General features: G+C 42.8%; 1 protein-coding gene across 3 annotated transcripts in view; it reads right to left on the bottom strand.

Moving 5' to 3' along the window:
* Positions 1 to 21880, bottom strand: part of FLRT2 (fibronectin leucine rich transmembrane protein 2) — a 103058-nt gene extending 81178 nt beyond the window's left edge. Inside the window, exon 1 of one of the 3 annotated variants that reach the window (XM_017873864.1) lies at positions 21372 to 21880. The gene's annotated coding sequence lies outside the window, so the exon portion shown is untranslated. Of the gene's footprint in view, positions 1 to 17916; positions 18027 to 18642; positions 18697 to 21371 lie in introns of those variants that run through there. The other 2 variants (XM_017873865.1, XM_017873863.1) reach the window with 2 other exon arrangements.
* Positions 21881 to 22911: the final 1031 nt, after the last annotated feature.

Below are 22911 nucleotides of genomic sequence, written 5' to 3'. Positions count from 1 at the left end.
GTATGCATGCATTCATCCACTCATTTAGTAAAGAACTTAGGATACAATGATAATGAGCCAAAAACATCATAGCCACAACAATAAACAGGACAAATGGAGGTAACACTGGAGCCATTTTACTTTTTTCATGAATACTCAATACATATGCCTTGGAGAAGGGTAAGAGCTAGTGTAAACAGAAAAGGAGATACTAGAAGGTAATTTCCACCAGTGGCATGCCTGTGCCTTTCTCAAATTTCTCTCCCGCCCCTCCCATTTCCTAATTTTTCCAGACAACCCCATTCCTTTCATCACATCAGTTATGATCAAATGGCCCCATATACCACCTTGCACAGATACCAACCACTACTCTTCCATCAGCAAGGTGCTTTTAATTTCAAAAAGAAAAGGAAATGGGATTTGAAGTTTAAATTCCTTCATTTTCTCTTTAGCAGTTCTGGTAAACAGGTGGAATCAGAATCACTTCTAAGCTACTAGCTAAATGATATTAAAGATTTCTCACTAGATTTCATTATTTACAAATCTCTGTCACTGAAGGATGATGAATTATGTGAAGAGCAATTTTTTCAGGAACCCATTTGCTATATATTTTCATAGAAATTCCATTCATGATTTCACAAGACAGAATCATGGAGGAGGATAGGGTAATGACAAGCCAGCTTGTGTGCATACCTGTCATAAGACCAAATTTAAGCTAAACCAGCAAATTATTCTTGTTATTTTAAGGGTAGCTAATAAAGGAAATGCTATAATTTTCCCATGAAACTCCCTCCAGATTTTCAATCTGGAGGAGATCAATCCTTCAGCACAAAGAAGACAAGGAGATTGCGTATTATCTGCCACACTTCAAGTACTAGTATGCATTAAAATCCCTATCCCTTTGCCCTCCAATGTAAAATAATATGAATTCTGTGGCTTATACATAGCTATTTTTTTTTTTTTGTCCTGCATAGATAAGGCAATTCTGTAAGGCCAGTGTTACCATTCTCCCAAAGGGCCTCCCTGTGGGGCCACGGGACATCTTGCGTAATTTCTTTTTAACAATATTTATTTCTGTGGTCAAGAAGAAGATAAGGTACCTTAGAAGTAGGCACTGTCTCCTTCAGACAAGGAGATCAATCCTTCAGCACAAAGAAAAACATAATCAAATATAATTTCTAATATCCATGTTTTAAGTTAAAAAAAATGTGTTCTATAGATCCTTCTTTATCTTTTAACATTGAGTTTCTAGACTGTGGATAAGCCTTAAACTGAAATGTAGGTAAAGGCTAAAACAACCCTAACTTCTCTCCAAGCATCAGAAAAAAAGTCCACATAATTTTATATGACTTTAGGTTTTCATCTGAAAAAAATACCTTCTTAACTTTGGATGATGTTAATATTATGCAGAAAAAGAAAAAAATACTCATTAGCTGATTGTAATTACATTGGTCATTCAAGGTAAATGAAATGTGTTTCATATCACATCACATTTTCCACAATGTGGTTTATAGTGAATTCATTTTTTTTTTTTTCTTTTTTTTTTTTTTTTTTTTGCTTCCCTGTTTGAAAGGGCTCTCATTGCATTATTTACCTGATTCCTAAGAGCTATTCCCTAGGCTTTTCTAAGAGTAAATGCTCATTCTTAGAACCTCTTACTTGAGAATTCCACCTAGTGGAAACACTCACAGCACTGTTCCCATAGATTATATTACAAATGTGGCTATTTTCTCGTTTATAGCGATAAGCTAAAATTTACTAGAAAAAAATCTCCTTTTTTGCTTGTTGATAAGCCAACCTCCTCTACATGCAGTTGTTTTTAAGAGCACTTGCTCTGGGTAATTCCCTTCCAACAATCCATGATGCCTGCTGTTTTTGAGGTGATGAGATGTCTGAAAATATTTCTTTTTTTCCCAGAAATAAGTGGTTTAAGAGTTCTTCAAAAAGCATATCCAAATTGAGACAGAACAGTGCCTACTTCTAAGGTACCTTATCTTCTTCTTGACCACAGAAATAAATATTGTTAAAAAGAAATTACGCAAGATGTCCTGTGGGCCCACAGGGAGGCCCTTTGGGAGAATGGTAACACTGGCCTTACAGAATTGCCTTATCTATGCAGGACAAAAAAAAAATAGCTATGTATAAGCCACAGAATTCATATTATTTTACATTGGAGGGCAAAGGGATAGGGATTTTAATGCATACTAGTACTTGAAGTGTGGCAGATAATACGCAATCTATTCAACAATTCACCAGAGTGGTCCTATGAGTATTATTTTTTCTCTACTGAAAAACTGAGGAAGTAAACACAAACACATGCACCAAGAAACATGCTGAAGTCATCCTAGCTGCTTGAGACAGAACCAGGATTCAAATCTCGTCTGTCTGATTCCAAACTCCATGATATTCTCTCTATGTTCACTCTCTATCTTTATGAAATGGGATATTCCCCTTGGACCCTTTGTAAGACTTGTGAAGCGGTTGGCTCATTTACTCAGCCCATAGCTCTCGACCCCTCATGGGGTAAGCAGGTACAGAGGCCGGGACAAGAGCTTCTGGGCAACTGGCAGAAGCAGAACTCTGTACAGGCCCATGGCAGCATCTACGGGTTGCCCACAAGCCTCCGGAGCCCCAGAGGGCCTGTGTTACAGTGTGCTCTTTTAGTTTTGCCATCCATGGATGGCTTAAGTGTTATACAGCTCAGTGGAGGGTCTTGCACCTGCACCTGGGTCGTTGTCTGTCATCCAGGAGGAATCAGGTCACACAAACGAATGGAAGATGGCAAACCCAGAGGATTGTATTGCCAGTGGAAGCGGATCTCAGTGGAATGGGGAGCTGGAAAGGGGATGGAGTGGGAAGGTGGTCTTCCCCTGGAGTTTGGCCATCCCCGGTCAAACTCTTCTCCAAGGTCCTACTGCCAAGCTGTCCCTCTGAAGTCAAGTTGCTTCTTTCCAACATCCAGCTACTTCTTCTCTTCTCTCTTTCTCATCTGCTCTGTTGCTCTGTCGGTGGGGCCTGTGGTTTTTATGGGTACAGGAAGGGGGACAGGACAGGCCAGTATGGTTTCGGAAAAGGCAACATTCGGACAGGGAGAACAGAAATGCATGTTCTCACTTTGGGCCACAGGTCCAGGCTTGAGGGTGTGGCCCTCGCCAGGGACCACCTTCTTCTACCCACTATTTCCCTGCCTCCTGTTTGTATCATTTACACAGCTCCTTTTTAAAAAGAATACAATTATAGAGATAATAAAAAGCATGTGATTGTTGTATTTTCCAAAACATCCAGATGTCTTCGAAGATTGCAGCAAGCTAGTCTATGATTTTGCAATATCACAAGCATCTCTTTCAATATAAACTATAGCACAATTAATTTTGGCTATCAAGCCTCAGTTATAAGAATCCAATTCAACACAATCAAGTTCTAAGGCCTCTGATTATTTCTATTTGTTCTTGCCTAGAGGCTTGGAAAGAGCACAGGTTTTACAAATATAAACAGAGGACTCATGATGTTGTTGGAATGTGCTACCTTCCTGTTTTCAAGGCAAGAGGCTGCACTGCTTTGGAAAAGATTCCATGGAGGGAACAAAGGAAGCTTCTTCTATGAGATAATTTTAAAATTCATATATTTCAGAGTTATTTGTGCATACCTGGTAAATATTAATTTACCCAATATTTAAATCTAATGGGAAGTAGCATACACGAGGTAGACAGAGTGGTACTCTACGTAAATTTCACAGAGGTGGTTTGAGGCCACACACCTGAGTTCAACTCAACTCCTCAAACATTTATTCAGCATTATTTTTGCCCTTGTGAAAGGAAAATAAATCCTGGGGCCCCAAAATCACTAAGCTAAAGGGAAATGTCAAGCTGGGAACTGCTTGGGCAAACCTGGCTCTCATTCTATTCAGTCACCCCTCTGCTCACTGAGAAAATGCACATCTGGTTGCTTCATTTGGAGAAGGTAATCAGAAACTCAAACGAATGCAGCTATTTTTCTCTCTTCTACCTACTATCTGAAAGCCCCCTCCCTGCTTCAAGTTGTCCCACCTTTTCGGACAGAACCAATGGACATCTTACACGTATTGACTGATGTCTCACACCTCCCTAAAATGTATAAAAACCAAGCTGTGCCCCTACCACCCTGGCATATGTCATCAGGACCTCCTGAGGCTGTGTCACGGGTGCACATCCGCAACCCTGGCAAAATAAACTTTCTAAATTATCTAAGACCTGTCTCAGATTTTTTGGGGTTCATACCCTAGATGAGCTTACCCTCAGAAAATAAAGACAAAGCAGCCGGGCAAGGTGGCTCAAGCCTATAATCCCAGCACTTTGGGAGGCCCAGGCGGGCTGATCACAAGGTCAGGAGTTCAAGACCAGCCTGACCAGCATGGTGAAACCCCGTCTCTACTAAAAATACAAAAATTAGCCGGGTGTGGTGGCAGGCACCTGTAATCCCAGCTACTCGGGAAGTTGAGGCAGAGGAATTGCTTGAAACTGGAAGGCAGAGGGTGTAGCGAGCCAAGATCACGCCAGTGCACTCCAGTCTGGGTGAAAGAGCGAAACTCCGTCAAAAAAAAAAAAAAAAAAGAAAAGAAAAGAGAAAGTATTTGGTGAAAGTTTATATCACATTGGAGCTACTATGCAGATAAAAATGGGGGCACATCCTAAATTTAGGTCAGAAGGGAATAACAACTTTCTCTGGAAAGATTAGGGGAAAGTTTAAGAAAGAGGGGCCTTGAAAGTCAAACTGGGGAGTTTAGACTTGATCTTCTAAACAATGGAGAGTAATATTGTCACCACAAGAATGAGGAAGAGTAATGTAATTGGTGTGCAGGTCAGGAAAGGAAAAATGAAAGGGAGGGAGAAACATAGGCTTAATTACAATGACCCCAGTATAACCAAAACAGAAATTTGTTTTAAGTGCCTAAGACTAGTGACAGAACACAGGACGATGAATAAAAGACAGTAATCAAAGAAAACTCAAACTACTGATTCTAGGCAGCATATTTTGTTTAATAAAGAAATGTTAATTCAGCACAAGTAGGACTTTATTGGGAATGGTTCATTCTAAAACACACTGACACTGAAGTCCAGTGGAAAATTCAAGTGAGTTCAGCACTTGGAGGGAAGGAAGAGGGACACTAGGCCATAGGCTGATTCTTGACAGATGCATGCAGTCCAGACAAACCAGGAAGCCATTTCTAGCAGCAGAGACACTGGTATGTTAAGGTTTCCTTTACAGGGCCTGACCATTTTTCAGTAGCAAATTGCAGAGGGCAAGCGTTTTGGTTCCACCCAATTCAGCTAAATTTGCACTTCCATAGACAGAAGAAGCACCGCAGAATTCACCAGGAAGCCAAATGGTGCTGGTGCTTTCATGTGGTAATGGAGCTGGCTAGCTGTGGAGCCATTCACCTAACTGCTACCACACCTAGGTAGTACCTACTTCCCTAAACAGCCCCATTAAGGATTCCATTAGACTGGCCCAGGGCAAAAACAATTCACAGTTGCCTCCTGACAGATAATGAGCAGATGGTGACAAAAGAACACAGAAGTGACAGAAGCCACAGTCTAGCTGCTTAAAAGGAAGTGAAGGAATTAAGGAATGGATCACAAAATTTAGACAGTATTAATAACATTTACATAGAAATACCATGGACAAATAACTGAAGGGTCTTAATTACAACCCTAGAATTCAAAAAACACAACTTTCGTACATGTGGAGATTAGTGCAACCACAGAAAGTGCAAAAAGCGAGGGATGGTCAAAAATCTAACTGAATAGTGTAAAAATTTGCAGGCACAAACTGTGCTTATTTTCCATTCATCAATGTGGAATAAGTCTTTCCCAGCCCATCTCTGGTCATTTCTTCACCCAATAAAAGTCTACCACCTGAGCAATTACAAAGATTTCGAAAACCAGTGAAGCTGATCTATTAATAACACAGTCAATTCTCCATTTTTCGCAGGCCCTCTCAGAGGACACACACTTTATGCCATTATCTTCCCTCTGGTCATTCCATTGTCCATTATCACCTCCACAGGGAAAAAGAGGTGAATCTCAAATCAATCCATTTAACTATTTATTAGCAGTGCTGGTAAAAGGGTAAGGGGAAAAAATGGAGAGCGTTCTCTACAATAAATATAGCCCCTAATCATTAGGCATGTATCCGCAAGCTTTCCTTAGTACTGAAAATGTGCTAGAAGTTGTCATGCTTTGTTTTCAAATTAATGATTCTTCACTATTTCCATGTTACAGAAATACATTGAGAGACTCATGACTCTCTTTCACTCAAAAGTGGCAAAGACTAACTAATGATTTCTTAGGCAGTTGTCTATTAGAAAAGTCAAATATAGAAAGTTGGACCACTGGTTAGCAGCTCATCATTTATATCCACTGGACAGTGAGTAATCACCTCTGAATTTGATTTTTAAGCCATGGATAAATAAATTTTGAGTGGATTTTGGAAATTATCCAGTGTTCATCTACCCTATTGAGACAATTCATAATAACTCTAAAGTAAGATAAGCAATCTAAGACAACTCTCTCTACTTCAGTTTCCCTTTGTGTGAAATGAGGCTATTCACAACTTAAATCAACAGAACCTACTTTACAAGGTTTAAAAGAGATAATACACATGAACTGCATAAGCAGCACTCTCAATAAACCTTATGATCAATATCACTATTAATATTGTTGTTATTGTTGTTGTATTACTGGACTTCTGGATAAGAAATTGGCCTTGCCAATACTCGTTGTAATTCAAGAAATCAGGAGAGCACGTTGTTTCTAAACAGTTTCATAAATTAACATGAAAAGATCTGGGGTGGTGTTGCAAGCCTCCAGTATTAAGGGGTAGTGTCTGATCAAAAATCATCTCAGGTGTTTTTTCACGTGTTTCCCACTGGCTTGGGAAGTATTCCCAACATGCAGATAGGCCAGATGGAACCAAAAGCTAGAAAGGGGCATATCAAATTATGTTCTATCCTCTTCTACTCTTTTCAGCCACTGAAAAGTTTTGTTGAAAAAAGGGGAGGAAGGGATTAGAGTGTGTTTAATGTGTGTTTGCAAATACACCACTTGCATGCAAGTCAACTTTGTCCATCAAATGACAATCTACTGCAAAACTCAGCAAAGTATTGTTAGAATTTTCTATTGGCCAACAAGAAGAACCTAAAGTCCAACTTCCTGTAACCATCAACACATTAAACCATATAAATTTAGAATTTATTGTAACTTTCCCAAGCTTTGTGCTGTACTCAATGTGCAAATCATGAAGACTAAGGATGGATCCTGTTTTCTGGAGCCAAATTAAGGCGTTGTGATTTCTAGTCTTTTCCCTTCTCTGGAGAGCCCTGGGTCCTCAGAGGCCTCCATCAGGAAATAATGGGCCTAGGATGAAATAAACAAAATAATGAAAAGCAAAAAATAAAGAAGAGAGCAAATGCACAAAATTTCACAAGACCTTTGCTTTGCTCTTGTTAATTATGCCAAGACAGATACACAAAGTTAATGCTATGAGTTAAATTTCTCATTGTATGGAAAACCACATCTGTGTGAACATCTACTTAACTGACAGTTCTACTCAGTTCCAAGAAAGATGTATCATCAAGTGGAATTATTATTTCTTTAAACAGACCTATCCAGTGTGGCATATGAATTGCCTCATGTGTGGTTTGGAAAGCTTGCTCCTTATCAAGTTTGGGTTAACCAGCCAACATTTGTCTGACAAACCTGCTCAGAGTAAGGCAGAAAGGTGGTGGTTGCATTGCCCATAGATAGATTGGGCAATCGATCTATGGGAATAAAAATGTACTTCTGAGGAAGCAGTCCTTCTCACTGGATTATGAAGATCTTCTTGTGTTCCAGGTCTGGCCGGTGCTATGCCATTTACTAACTCAATTACATTTTTGCAGAATGTGGTACACTGGGCAACTTTGTTAGCACCACGGAGATGAAATGAATGGGCCAATGTTCCTAAAGTCTAATGAGAGAGATAGACATGTAAGCAGACACATTTTATAATACAACATAAACAGGGAACCAATCAAGGTTCAAACAAAACGCTGTAGAAGCCCAGAAAAAGGAGTGACCGGGAGGGAAAATGTCATCCACGTGCCTCTTAAAGGAAGAGTTTACCAAATGGACACTATGTGATAATGTTCTAGGTAAATGGTAAAGAGCACGGGAAAGGCAAAGTATTTGGGGGCATGTCTCGCCATGTTTGGCATGAGGGTACAGGAAATGTGTGCTGAACAATGAGGTCTGAGTAGTGGTTTGAGAGCTGGATTGTCACGGATCTCACATGGCATGATAACAAGTTTTGATGGGCTTTATCCAGAGGTATAGGCGATACAAGAGGTAGGTTTCTAAAGGAATGTGATGTGGTTTCTTTATTTTGTTTTTAGGAAATTAACTCTGGGGACACCAAGAACAGTACAATGGTTTAGGGGATATTGATGGTAGGAAGAACATACAGGAGACTGCTGCTACCAAGAGGGAAGCCAGCCCTAATATCTGGCCTCTCTGAAGATAGTTTTCTAGAAGATGGAGTTAAATTGAGCAATATTTTCTATGTAGCAAAACACACAGAAAAACTTTCAGAGAGTCACAAGTGACTACAAGTCAGACAACTATAAAAACCACTGATTCTCCAGGTCAGAAAAAAAATTCTACAAACTATCCTGCTCAGTGATTTCCAATAATAGGAGTTTTCAAGAACTCACATTCCCAGGTTTCATCACAGAGTTAACACATCAGGATCAACACTAAAACAGGATCCACTTTAGTCTTCACGATTTGCACACTGAGTACAGCAAAGGGCATGAGAAGGTTACAATAAACTCTAAACTTATAGGGTTTAATGTGTTGATGGTTACAGGAAGTTGGACTTCCGGTTCTTCTTACTGGCCCAGGAATCTGTATTTCTAACCAGTTCCTTCGGTTAATTTGGGTAGATAGGTCAAGTTTAGAAAAGAGTGACTACAGGCCAACCTATCAGATTTCTCTGTGCGCAGCGACAAAGTCTTGTCTGAAAAGAGTCTCCCAAGGGCCTAGCACAAAATTTAGCATGGTGCCTGGCACACAGTGAGGACTCAACCTTTGTCAAATCCTCAGTTACAAGCTCGTGACTCAAACGGATGTCTGCGTGGCATTCCTTCGGGACTCAGAGATTATCAGAATCAAGTCTTAAATTCCATTGCTGCCAGCACCACTGGACTTGTTCTTTACCTATCTGAGTAAAAAAATACTTTTTAAAACCATTTCCCAAAGAATTTTAATCTCTCTTACATTTCCTAAAGTAGCAAAACAAGGTCTTTTTGTTTTATGTTGGGTTGAATGTTGGTTCAGAAGCAACTTACTAAGATGTTAACAGCTTACAAAACACACTCTAGTGACTGCTTCTCTCAGGTCCAATTTGATTAATTATATGTATATATTACATTATATATTATGTGATCTTAACAGAAAAAGCCTATGTGTTTCCTAGCTTGGAGGTCTGGGGCATGCCTAACATCTTGTTAAATATAGCTTTCCTACATCAATAAATTTACAGATTCATAGTGTTGAAAAAAACAAGGGCAAACCTCAAATGTTGAGTGCAACACAGAAATTATACTATACATACATGCAATTATAATGATAAATGAAAAATAACGCAGTACCATGTATTTTTAGCAGGACATCTGAGTGCTGCTATTTGTTCAGAAGTATCTGCAGTAGAAACAGTAAGAAGTTCCTTTACTTAATTGAAAATTATCTTCTGAAAGAAATAGTTCCACACTGAACTCATAGCCCAAGAGTATCATTCTGATTCTAACGTCCACAGCAAGGTATAATCATTCTATAAAGATGGAATAAGCCTTAAGCAAGCATAACGATAATTTACATGCTAATCTTCTACAATAAAATATTTTCATGACTCTGCCAAGAGTCATGTATAAAGTGAATTGTATGAGGAAAGTTGTTAAAATTCATTTTGATAAAAATCTTTGTACTTTGGCAAATATATAACCATGGCTCACTGAGCTCAGTGTCACAGTCTAGACATGGAACTCCTTGGAAGCTGCAGGCACTGGTGTCATTGGTAGAAGGACACATGGCTGTGAGGCAGAAGGCATGGGGGTGGGTATAAACCCGTCAATTGTCACAAAGGCTATGCTTTCAACGAACAAATAAAGTCCAAGTTAGGACCCAGTTCATTCCTCAAACTGAGACAAGTCAGTAGAAGGTAAGGGAACACAATGAAATCATTACCATTTTGGAGACAGAAGGACCTACAGTCGTCATTCATTAGTCCTCTACAGGTAGACATTTTAAGAATTACCTCGATCCTAAGATAATAGCTCTAGGAGTAGAAAGTATTTTCCTCCATTTTCTACTTGAGGAGACAAGGAGTAAAAGACATTTAAAAATTTGGCCAAGTTTACAAAATTAACAAGTCACAGAGCTAGCACTAGAGCCCAGGACTGTCCATCTCCCAATGAAGAGCTCTTTTCACTAACACTATGTGTTTCTGGCACACTTAGTGTTCACTGCATTCCCTTCAATCTTGTATAAAACTGCAGTGCAATTAGGTTTTGTGTCTACCTCTCTGCTTACCAGCCTAGCTGGCCTCAAGTGGAGGGATCACGCCTTACCTACTTTTGGCCTGTCCCATCTTACTCTATGCCCAGTACATTGTTAGTGCTAAAAATCATCTCCTGACTCAATGAGCAAGCTTTCTTCATTTGGTGAAACCTCCATAAGAATATCTCCTTCATGAAGATCAGGCCAGACTTAAATATATTTTCTGATTTCATTTTGTACTTTTCTTCATTCACAGTTTCCCTAAGACCTATTTGGAAAAGAAAAGCACCAATTAAAATCTATTTGGGTTATATCATTATTTTTATCATATTAAGGACATATGGGCTAAACTGGCACCACCTAGCTTCAGGGTATAACAGTACTTCCTCCCCATGGTACATAAGACTTATATTTGTGGGTGCATTTCAGAGATATAAATACATAGTAACTCCCCACATATATACCTACAGATGATTCTCATTTTATCAGTAGACCTCTTTAAAGTAGTAACAAATATTTTCTCTCTTCAAATATCGTATCATTCAACACTGCCAGTACAAAAGGAATTCAGATTAATTTTGCCAAACTATGCAAGCAATTTTTCATGTTAAAATACAGTTCTGTGGCCACATATTTTACAATGTACTGCTAAACTACTAATCAACCTAAAAAAAAAAAAAAAAAACCTTAAAAAAGCAAGTGTCAGAACTCCCACAATAGCAAATCATAGATTGAAAAGAATGTTGTGGGATACAGACTTCGTACCTCAAATCACTGAAAGAAATATTCATTTTGGCCAAGAATCAGGATCCAACTATATATTTTATAAATATAGATTTCACCAAGGCATTTGTTTTCTGAAGGCTTCAACTATGCAACACAAAAACAATTAAGAATTAACCTTTACAAAGGCCTAAATGTAAACAATTTAGCAGAAAGAAATAAACATGCTCACTCTTGGAACGTTTAAAATTAAGTGTCTCAGATTTGACAATAGTAAAAACAGAACTGAACAAAACATGCAGAAATACACTGTCAAGAACTGTTCCACAGGGTTTAATGACACTAACATCAAAATAAAGCCAAGCTTTGGAATATATGCTGGCTTCACAATAAATTATCTTTCTATTCACCGGTAATGGGCTGAGGAGGTTTGCTAATGTACTAAAACGACTCTTTTGTACTAGCCTGCCTTATTTTGCAAATCAAAATTTAAAAAAATCGTATTTCTATTGGTGTGTGTTTGCAAAAGGTAACCTGGATGGTTAAACTGTAAATCCGGTCAAAAGAGAAACAACCTCATTTCAGAAAACATTGATGATTTCTTTTCCAAAAAAAATCCTCAAAATTCTATTTCCAGAATCAAGCCAAGCTGTCAAAGGAAAAGTTTGACCCTAGAACTCAACTCACCCTAATTATCCTTTATCCTTAAAATGGATACTTTCATCAAAATAACACAAACTCAGAAAAGGAGATAATCCATTATTAACTGAATGGAAGAAATGATGCAGGGGCTACCAGACACTGTATTGGTTAGGCGATATCCCTTGAACCCGTAAGAGCGAAAGCTCCTGAATGGCAGGACACTGTCTTGGTTACCATCTTATTTATATAAAACCGAGTCTGTCATAGCACAAGACAGGCATACAGTAATAAATGTTATCAATTTGAATAATGCCTCTTTATAGGAATATAACACTGTATTGTTATCAAGGTATTTTCACACACATTAACCTTATGTGACCTCTCAACAACTCTGTTGAACTCTGTAGAGAGGAAATTAAGTCTCCAGGAGATTAAGTAATTCATACAAGGTTGACTATAGAAAGAAGTACGCTGACATGAGAATGCAGATTTTCTGTTCTTTCCCCCAAGGCAACCTCATTTATTTCCCTCTCCCCTCCACAGTCAAAGTGCCAAATACCTACATCATAGGATTATACTCATTCAGAACAGGCAAACTTGTCATCTAATCTAATGCAGAAGAGTGAAATGCTATTATTTTAAATCTAAATATTTCTAGGTTTGTGATTTTTCTTACTGTTCTAACTAAAACAAACAACTCTCATTATTTTGGGTGGGTTCATAAAGAATGGAACTTCTCAATTCTATCTGCAGAATTCTACATCTGTATAATAAAATGCCCTGCCTTAGTAGCCCTTAACTTCTTTCTGGCTCCAGTTACCCAATCAGAAGTGAGGCAGGTAGGACTTTCTTGTATAAATTCAGAAGCAGTTGTGAGAAATAAATGAAATCCTGGATGTGAGAACTGGAAAACGTAAGGGCCGGGAGTGATGAGGGTGGATACGAATGTGCTTTCAAAATCAATCTTAAAAAGAGATTCCTCGAACCTCTATGGCCCATACGTCTATTAGATATGATGAATTTTTGTCTATTAGATACGCTGAATATTACAATTCCTTGCATTATTTCCTTTGTCTAAGTACTTGAGTCCAATTTTGGGGCCAAAGTGAGAGAGGAAATCATTACAGAGGCTGTTTAGATGCTGGATTCTGATGAAAGTGACATGTAGAGGCAGCTGGGGCTAAGAGTGACACCAGCATGTGAACCTATTTCAGGACTGATATGCGTCTAATGCTTTCCATTCAGTCATATGACCTCTGTTGACTTCAATGGATAGTATATTTGTGAACCAATTTTAGAAGCCACTGTTCTTTTGCTCCCTGCTGAAGGTGGTTTCAATTGTTCTGAGGCCTAATATCATCTATAAACTTTGGGACCCGGTATTTTTTCAGTGGGTTTAAATCCAAAAGCCCTCAAGTTCTTAAGGGGTTCAGATGGAAGATTCTTTTATCTGTGTCATGAAAGCTCTAATAAAGAGAACTGAAATATAACAGTATGACATGTGAACCGAAGGGAAGAGAAGACCTTTTTCCAAGTTTCTTGCACATTCCCTTAAAAGCAACCTGGGAACAAAGTAGGGGGAAAAACTGCTCAGTTTCTAATGATCATCTAATGGTTAGTAGTTTCAGAGAGTTATTTTGTGAATGCTTCAAAAATGGCTGAGGTCTGTAACCATTAAACTGCCAGAAAAAGTATGTCCTTATTAAGTATTAGTAGAATAACTGACCAGTGTTTGAGAATCACCAACGTGCCCTTTTGACTTTCCAAATTATATAAGAATATTTTCTTTGACCTTCCCTGATTAACAGATCCGGACATAACAATGACACTGCTTTGTTTGGGTGACTCAAGACACATGGCACTGCACACTTTTGCAGGAACACATCCTACATTAAATTAAGTTAGAGGTGGTATTTGAAAAATAAATAAATAACGGAGTTCCAATTCACTGCAAATGGTACAGGAGGCCAGTAAGTAGGAAGCTTGCAAGAGAAGGACTTCTTTTAGAAAGATGTTTTACAGGACTTTTTCTGCATCATTAACTCTTCTGGAATCCTGAACATAACATGATGAATTCCCCTGAAAAAGTAGCTACTGTTTAATTTTGAATCACTTCAAAGAGCCACAGTAGAAGGAATCAAAGAAAACCAAAAAGACCAGTAGATGTGAAATTCGCCAAGGAAGGGAAAAAAAAAAAAAAAAAAAACATGAAGGTTCTAACAGATTTTGACCATGTACTCAAAATACCACTGATTATTTTACTAATACAGTGTTTTACTGTTCCATGAGACTGAAATAAGTCTCTGTATTCATCAGAACACAGGAAATTTTTATTACAATATTTGTGTCATAGCCTTTAAAAAAGGAACATACTTAAAACCTTTAAAAGAATCTCTGTCTTAAAATGGTTCTTCGTGCGTGTGTGTGTGTGTGTCTGTGTGTGCGTATGTTTTACTATAAACACATACGTAATTGGAGGTCCTTTATTACTGAAAGGAGTAAAAGTATACTGATACTTCAATTCGCAACATGTAGTTCTAGAAGAAAGATACAACTGCACAAAAGCAATTTGGAGAGTAGAAAAGGTAAGAAAGTTGGCTAAAGTACGATAATGGTTGTTTAATAATAATAATAGATAGTCTTTAAAAAGTCTTTTGTGTAAAAATTGCCCAAGGGAAAAGAAAGAAAACCTCCTAAAAATTCCATATCCCCAAATACCTCTAGATCCAAAACCATCTGGAAAATGTCAGATAATGGTATCCACCCACCTAAGAAATTCAGTAAACTTTGTCTTCAATTAGCATTTGAAATAATAGGCTAAAATTGAAATTTCTATCTGAAAACCCTCAAAAGACAAACCTGGATTAGGAATCAGATTTTTACAGTCTCCCTAAAAGGACCATCTGTTTATAAATACTCTTCTCACACTCTTTGATCTGTACCATAAGTTCACAGTAGAAGCACAGCTGAATTTAAAGACATATACACACAGCTACCATGAAGTCTAGTTACCACATACATATTCTGAGCTCGTCTCAAGTTTCCCTTGTTATGTAAGCACTTAGGAGCAATAAAATTTCACTTACATTCAGCAGCATTGTGAGTCCCAAAACAATAGTCAGCCTGACCGTACAATCCCTTCATTGGCAGTAGATAGCTCTGGTGTTTTATTTATGTTGATCACATTGTCAATGATATATGGAATAACCATTTAGTTGCCTGTTAGTCCATAACATTTTTATTACTGTAATTGTCATTATCCATATTGAACTCTGTATTAGAAAAATCAAATTAGGTAAACTGAAATATCCAGAAAGAACTACAGAGCTGTTGGGATTCACCCCCAACACCCCCAACATTATCTTCAGACCTTGTTGAGAAGGAAAAAAAAAACAATGAGTATTCACTTCTCACAGATAGAGGTCACTAATGGACTGAATTTGAATCACTGTAGCAGAAACCACAAAGTTATTAAAGTAATCTAGTGAAAAAGGAACTTGAATTGAAATTAAAGATATCAAAAGATGATTATCCGGAAAAGTCTGACCTGAATACAAATATTACAACACCTTGACCTTTTTTGAATCTTCTAAAGAGAGAGCAAAACCAAAAGCCGCTTGGCACCCTTGCTGTTTTTTAACTTCAGATGCTTCAGATCCCAGAAGCAGGAATTCTTTCTTGTAAAGTACAAAGCTCAAGAGTCAAACTAGATCAGATGTTCACACTGGGTCTCTACAGAATAAAGCTTCTGGACTTGTACATACTTGAGCCTTTCTTAAAACCACAGCTTCAAACTGGGAAAATATAAAGTTGTCTAAATCCTAAATCAAACTCACCAGCAGGCCAGAATATAAATGTAACGGGCATCAGAGAACGTTCAAATTAGATCCAGCCGGTCAAAGTCAAACTCGGATATGATCACATCATCTGAAACCTAGCATACAGGAAAAGCCAGGACTGCTTTGGGGACTCCAGGGTAACCCAGCATGGTGTCATTTGGAAATCTACTTTATTCTGCTAAAAGCATCCCCTGGAATTTCTAAAACTGCAATGAAACTACTGAAGGGTTAAGACATGGGCTTTTTCTTAAAAAAAAAAAAAAAAAAACAGCATTCCTTCCATGCTAGGTTTGTAATAGGTTCTGCTAAAGTACAGCTAGCCCAATTCTTTTCACAATTTCTTGCATCTACTGGCAGAGACATGGAATAATGTTTGAAATTTCATCTTCCAACCTCCTCCAGTCAAAGATATTTGCAACTCAACATGACAGTATGGTGTTGCGCTGTCTTCAGTGATTATTAAAAATCCCTAAATGGTTTAACCCTATCCTGTTTCGGGCTTTCAAGGAGGGGAGGAAGAGAAGTAGTATTCTCAGATGCAATAAAGCTGTGGAGAAAAAAGCAACTTTTCGTGGTATGCGTATTATCCACAGATTGATTCTCTGCTAATATGGTGGCTGGTGGCCTGCCCATCGTAAGTAGCTGGCCCATGTTGTTCAGTAATGAAAACAAGTAAGAATCTAGTTCTAACATTTCAAATACTGACCTAAAATTTTACACTCACACTGAACAACCTAATATATCCCTGGACAAATGCCAATCTGCATTCTATTTACCTCAAAAAAAAATTTTTTGGTGGGGGCCTTTTCGTTGGATATTTATTAAGGTCATACCGGTTAAGTCTACAGACAATATCGGTCCGATATGGAAGCTAGCTTTCGTGTTAGCTTTTGGCTGTGAGAAGCTAGACATAATAAATTTAGCAATAAGTCTGTGGGCGAGTGGACATGCTCCAAAGCGCCCCGTAACCCTCTGTGATTAAAGAGCCTCCCAGCTAAGTGGGGAGCAATAGCTCCCATTTAGAAGAGGCTTTGCATAGCAAATGCAGCATGTAAAGAAATCTAATCAGCACCTTGCACTCTTGAGCGAGCGTTTACACGGATTTGTGCCTTGCACTTGGTTAGCTAACTGTAAGCTTTACAAGAGATTCCCTTACTAAAATTAATCAAAAGCTCTTGAAGACTGATTCCCATTCACAGGAGAAGACAGGATGAGTTTCCAGGCGAATAAATAATGATCATAATAAAGATAGCAGCAGCAAACGCTGAGTTGCTTTGAAACTAAAACTCAGTTGGGGAAAGGGGCGTCGGGGAGTTGGGGCTGGAATCTTTTTGCTTTTGGAGTGAGCTGCAGCTATTTTCTTAGCCTAAGTAAAGCTGTCGTTCGGGAAACGTGACCGTCTTCTCTCCGTTGCTGCCGCCGCCTCAATGCGCACACGCGGCCACTCACTACCTTGGGACCACTGCGTTTCAGGCCACCGAGAAAAATTCAGCCTCTCTGCAACACCACTAACCCCCTCCCCCAAACACGCACACACACAAACACACATACGCACAGTCGTGGCAAATTCACATCACCATAGCTAACACGTTTCACCTCACCCCTGAATGAAAATGTAACTTCTAAAGTTCCTATTTTATGACGCCAGAAGGTGAAGGGAGGGAAGGAGGACTCCAGGGATGTCAAAAGGGGAAAGGATTTTTTTTTCGCCTTTGCTTGCAGTATTTCACCCCTGAAATTTGCTGTCCAGCGAAACGAAGCAGGCGAGTAGGGAGTGGGCTCAAATCATTTTTTTAAAGTGGTAAATGGGTGAGAGTGTGAAGGGGGGTGCATGCGGTAAGTGAAATCCATGAACCATTTCTCTGGACTGAAGAATACTTTAAAAGCCCATAAATTCACATTCCAAATTTCCAAAGAGATACAAGATGAGGAGCCAGCTGGGGCTGAGGGTTCTCATCCACTCCTGGGGGCATTTGCCTCGCCGCACAGCTGCCCCCCTAACGTGACTAGTGATCTGCCGGCGCTCGGTGCCCATCCCCGGGACCTTGAACTTCGCCTCCCTCTTACTTCCTGCCAGACCCGCGAGGGCCAGGAAAGGCTCTGGGAGGCAGCGGGAGCGCAACGGAGGGGCATGGAAGAAGAGGCTTGGGGGCGCGCGTTACCTGCAAAGGTTCTCGAGGTCTCCTTCCAGCCCTGGTGGTAATCCCGCTCAGCGCCGCGCCCTCCCCCAGATCCAAACTTTTGCTGGGTCCTCCGGGTGGTAGCGGAGGAGACGGCGGCGGCTGCTGGAGCCAAGCCCTGTCGCCTGCAGCGTCGGGGCGCGGGGGTGCGGAGGCCGGAGCCTCAGAGCGGCGCGCGCCTCCCCGCAGCCGGCCGGGGCCGGGGCGCCCAGCTCGCCTCGCTCGCTCTCGCCTACGTCCCCTACGGAGCTGCGGCATCGTCTTCCCCAGTCCTCCGCCACCTCCGCTTCCAGGGTTCGGGCATGCCACTTTCTCTTGGCTCCGGCCGCCGCGGCCCCCGCCTTCTCTCCTCCTCCGCCTCCCCCTCTCCGCTTCGTCAAGCCAACGAACCCCAAAAGAAGTACAGCGAGCGGGGAAGGCGGCAGAAAGCGGCCCCGCAGCACCCGAGCTCCTCGGATTTGGAGGATCCCGGGACTCGGCGGGAGAGCGAGGCGGGCGCTCCTCCGACGCGTGTGTGCGGACAGCTCCGAGCCGGGCGTGAGGCGCTGCGCGGGGGCGGGCGCAGGGCTCGCTCCAAGTGCTGCGCCCGCCCGGCGTGGGTCTGGAGGCTGCTCAGACCACACTACTGCCTCAATCCGACGCGGCCGGGCTAATGTAGGCGCCGCGGCCCCCACCCCCACCCCTCCTGACACTCCCGGAGATGTTTACAGTAATGAATTCGCAGGATCGTCTCCGCAGCTCCCGCGCGCCTCCTCTCCCTCCGTCCCTCGCGCTCTGGCGCGCTCCGCTCCTGGAGCCCTCTTTCTCTCCCTGCCTCGTTCCCTCCCTCTCTCCCGGAGTCCCTCCCACTTTTCTGGTTTAAAGAATGCTTGGGAGGCGCGGCTGCTACCCAGCGATTTCCAAGAGGCAAAGTCGGACTTGGCTTTTAACCCTGTCCTCTCTGAAAAGAGTTTCAGAGCGCCTGGCTAACCCGGCAGATGCCAACCTGACCTTCTCTCTGTCTTCCCGGCACATACCGTCCCTACCAGCAGCCCTTAGGGATAATGCCACCATCTGAACCCTGAAAGGAGATTTTCCCCATGCCTGCTTAGTGGTGTACTGCCAAGAGGAAGGATCTATTACTTAGACATTGAGAAATGATCGAAACGTGAGATTAGAGGGTAAAATACAGCAAACCTCTCAACCAAAATGGCGTTATTTCAAATGCCGACAACCTTGGTGATGTGCCCCCCACTCCTCACCCCATCACTAGTTCCCTCATCTTCGACCACCTTAAATGACTTTAACTGGGGGAGTGATCAAAAAATTAACGGGATTAATTTAAAAGCCCCCACTTTCTTCCTTCACGCTGGCTGCTTCTGGCAAGAGCGTTGTTAAATTTCCCCACAGATTGCAGCGGACAACGAGAGATTCAGCCTAAAGATTAGCAAACAGTCTTGACAGCTAAGAAGCCTGATTTCTGTACAGGCAACGTTTCCACTTCGCAATCTCTTTCCAAAGGTTAAAGAGTAATGTAAAAAACAAACAAGCAAAAAAACTAGGTGCACGTCTCCATGTCGGAAGGAGGAGATGTTTTTTGGTTTTCTCATCTCATTTCGTGCTGCTCCTCCTGCCTCCAGCAAGTTGCAGTCATGTTGTAACAAGTCCGGTGAGGCTGAATCTGAACAGAAGAGGGAGAACGAGCCCGCTCCAAGAGCTACGCCGAGACGCGCCGTCGGTGTGGCCACGCGAGATGCAAACGGAGAGTTTGAAACTAGCCCAGGACCAACCCCCCAGGGATCCGCTCAGCTCTCCCAGCAGAAGAGTTGAACTGGGGCGGTGGCCGCCACAGGCACAGGATGATTTCCGGACGCGCCCCAGGCGCGACCGCACTCCTCGTACTCAGTTCAAAGCATGAGTGACTTGGCACCACTTCCTCAATTGTTTTTTATTTCCTTCGCATCCCTGTTGTGTCTACCGCCTTCACGTATTTGAGAGCCTAAATCATGTTAAGACGACTTGGAGAAAAGCCCGATTTGCCACGCAAGGATCCACCCAGACGCACGCCCGCGCGGAGACGCACGCTGGCACACGCGCTCACACACGCGCACACACACACGCGCACACTACCCGGTTCGTGCGCGCGGGTCTCTGTTACTGTTGCATTATGCAAAGGTGGCTAGGAAGGCGCGTTGACTTAGATTTACATAGCCCGTCTTCTCCCCACAGTGTGTGACTAATAAGTATCCCGGGGAGGAGGGGGCGCGGCTGGGGGTGCTAATAGGAAGGGAACAGACAGTGAGTGCCATCTTGCTGGGAGGTTCCAGGAGCAAAGCGCCAACGACGACAGTGGCAGTGGCCTCAGCTCCACCAGTAACTACCGCTGGCAGGAGCCACACACGCTCTAGGAGTTTTCCGGGTGTCAAATATGGATCCAGACCGTCCCAGTCACCCTCTTCCACTGTGGCTTCCTTTCCCTAGTCAGTACCCCGACTTCAACTTACAGCCTTGATCTAGGGCTTGATGACAAACGAGAAAAGACCGCGGCAGCGCTCAAAGTGCGGGGGCGAGCCCGGTACTGGTCAGCGCGGCGGAGGGATCTTTCCAGGAGGCTGCAAGCCCCCAAGCCTGTGCAGAGACTGGGTAACAGCTGGCAAGGCCCTGCTCCAGTCACCCTCGCCGGCTCCTTGCCCCTGCATTCAGCACCTGGGGGCTTTATTCGCCCTCTCCCTGCGTCCCACTCACGCAGCTCAAGGAACTCGGTTCCGATTCCGCCTGCTGTGCTCCCCGAGCCTTTGCCACCTCCGCAGGCGCTCTAGAAAGGCTAGATGGCCCCAGCTCAGTGCCCGCCAGCCCGAAGAGGACAAGCAGGGCTGGAAGGGACTTGGTTTTGGAAAAAGCACCCCCCATCCCCACTCTCACTCCCACCAACTCTAAGGAAAAGGAATTAGTATCCACTGCGTCTGTTTAACTGCTAATCGATCCCAGATTATGGGCAGGTAGCATGCTGTTGTCTTTAGATACAACCGCTTGATAATAACGCTGGTGACATTAAAAACAGCTTGTGGAGGGGAGACGGTTGTTACTGGTGAAAGAAGAGATTCAATCTACGGAAGTAGGAGGGTGAACTCTGGCAAGGTTAGGGGCACTGAGAACCCCAATTTAGCATCGATGCATCTACTAGACAAGCAAATTTGCGTTTTGACCCAGAACTCAGTTATGAAGCTCCTTAGAGGAGGTGGATTTGACCAGCAGACAGATGTCCCCAAAGTCGAGAGAAAGCTAAGCTGCCTATTTTCTCTCCAGGTAAAAGACAAAGCTTAGAACAACCCACTTAAGATGACCACCCCAACTCTTTCAAAAAAAAAAGAAATTCCCCAAAGAAACAGCGTGGTGCCAGCGTAGCAGCAGCTCGGCCTGTTACTAGAAACTTCACCTGGCACCGCAGCCCCTTTTACCTGACGGCTGCGTCTTCTCCTCGCAATGGGCTCATCCAAATCCGACAGGGTCAGGGAGGTGGAAAGGGAAGACGCTGGCGCGGCAGCAGCGGGGCTCCCGGGGCATGGTATTGTTTTAGGGGTCGCCGCCGAGGTCCCTCCTGCCCATCGTTGAGAACTGCCACCCTGATCCCGGGGCTTGGTGGACACGGTGGTGGGAGCGGAGATGCCGCCTCGCCGCTGCTAGGCACCCGGGACGGAGGACCAGAGGCGCACCTCGAAAGGAGTAGCGCAGCGTCTTGGCGCGGAGATTTGCGGGCGCTGATGTTATCTCAAGCGCTCGTTCCTCCGCGGTGACAATGGATAATGCCAAAAGCGCAAGTGACGGCGACAGGTTTCGAACGTACAACTAACTACAAGGTACCCAGCCTGAGACAGTATGCTGCTTTTCCCCTCCCCCTCCTCTCCCTCCTACCAGGGAGGGAACTAACTTAACCCTGTGAGCGCCTGACACTCCCTAGAGAAGCTGGGATCGACTAGGAAACCGCAGGCGGTGGCTCCCGGGGGCGAGAGCTTTGTTCACGTGCGTTTCCAGTGGGTGTGTTGCTGTCTAGGGGCACTCGCGTGGCAAGACGCCCGTGGCTGGCTTCCAGCGCCCAGATTCAAGGATGGGAAGGAGCCCTAGCGTTTCATCCGGACCAGACCCAGCCCTCGGAGTCTATTTTTTGCCTCCAGTTACCGGATTTACTGAAGTTGCCAGCGAAGTTGGTTTTATTCCTTTACTTCTCTACTCTCCGCCCCCGTCCACGCCCCCCAACCCTGTATTATTTCCTGTCCTAGCTGCGCTTTGAAGATTCGGAACTCTTCGCTGGTTCTAGCTATAGATTTTAACTGTGTTCCGTATGAACACAGTTCATACGGAGGGTACCCAGCCACCCATGCCAAGTGTAAATGAAACCGCAAGAAAAGCTGCCTCCCACTCACCCATCCAGTGTCCGAGTAAGCCTAATGACACACATTCACATAACTAAGACGAAGACACAGGAAGATAGGGGTGCGGAGGACGGAGTTTGATGTGTGAATGGGAAATGAAAAGAGAGGGGAGAGCGCACGCGAGAGAGACAGCTGGAGCCTGAGCCTTAAAATGGAATTAACGGGAAACACACACAAGAATGACGATGCAAAAATGTATCTAAGTCCCAACATTGACAGCAGCGGGTCAGCTTTAAGCGCCTACGTTTTGATCCGCGAAATTTCCCAGCTTTTTTGGAGGCGGTTACATAGAGAATACAGGAGCCTCTGCCTTAGCCGCCCAGATGCTTTGCATTTTGTACACAGCTTTGACTAAGTGCTCTGGACTTCCAAGAAGTTAACCGGACTGGAAGGCAAGTCATATTGTGGATGCGGAAAGGAAGCTTAGACAAGAAAAAACTGTCAGCAGAGCGCCTCTGCTGTCACCGTCACACCCAAATGAGCCAGGACGTCTCTCAGAGCGCAAACTCAGATCCACACACGGACATCTTCAACCGACTCCTTCTTCTGTCTCTATTCCGGACTAAGG

The sequence above is a fragment of the Rhinopithecus bieti genome, unplaced genomic scaffold (assembly GCF_001698545.2).
Source record: "Rhinopithecus bieti isolate Rb0 unplaced genomic scaffold, ASM169854v2 scaffold_6782, whole genome shotgun sequence".
Classification (NCBI taxonomy): domain Eukaryota; kingdom Metazoa; phylum Chordata; class Mammalia; order Primates; family Cercopithecidae; genus Rhinopithecus; species Rhinopithecus bieti.
The sequence above is the reverse complement of the archived record's forward strand: the minus strand, read 5'-3'. Positions and strand labels throughout refer to the sequence as shown.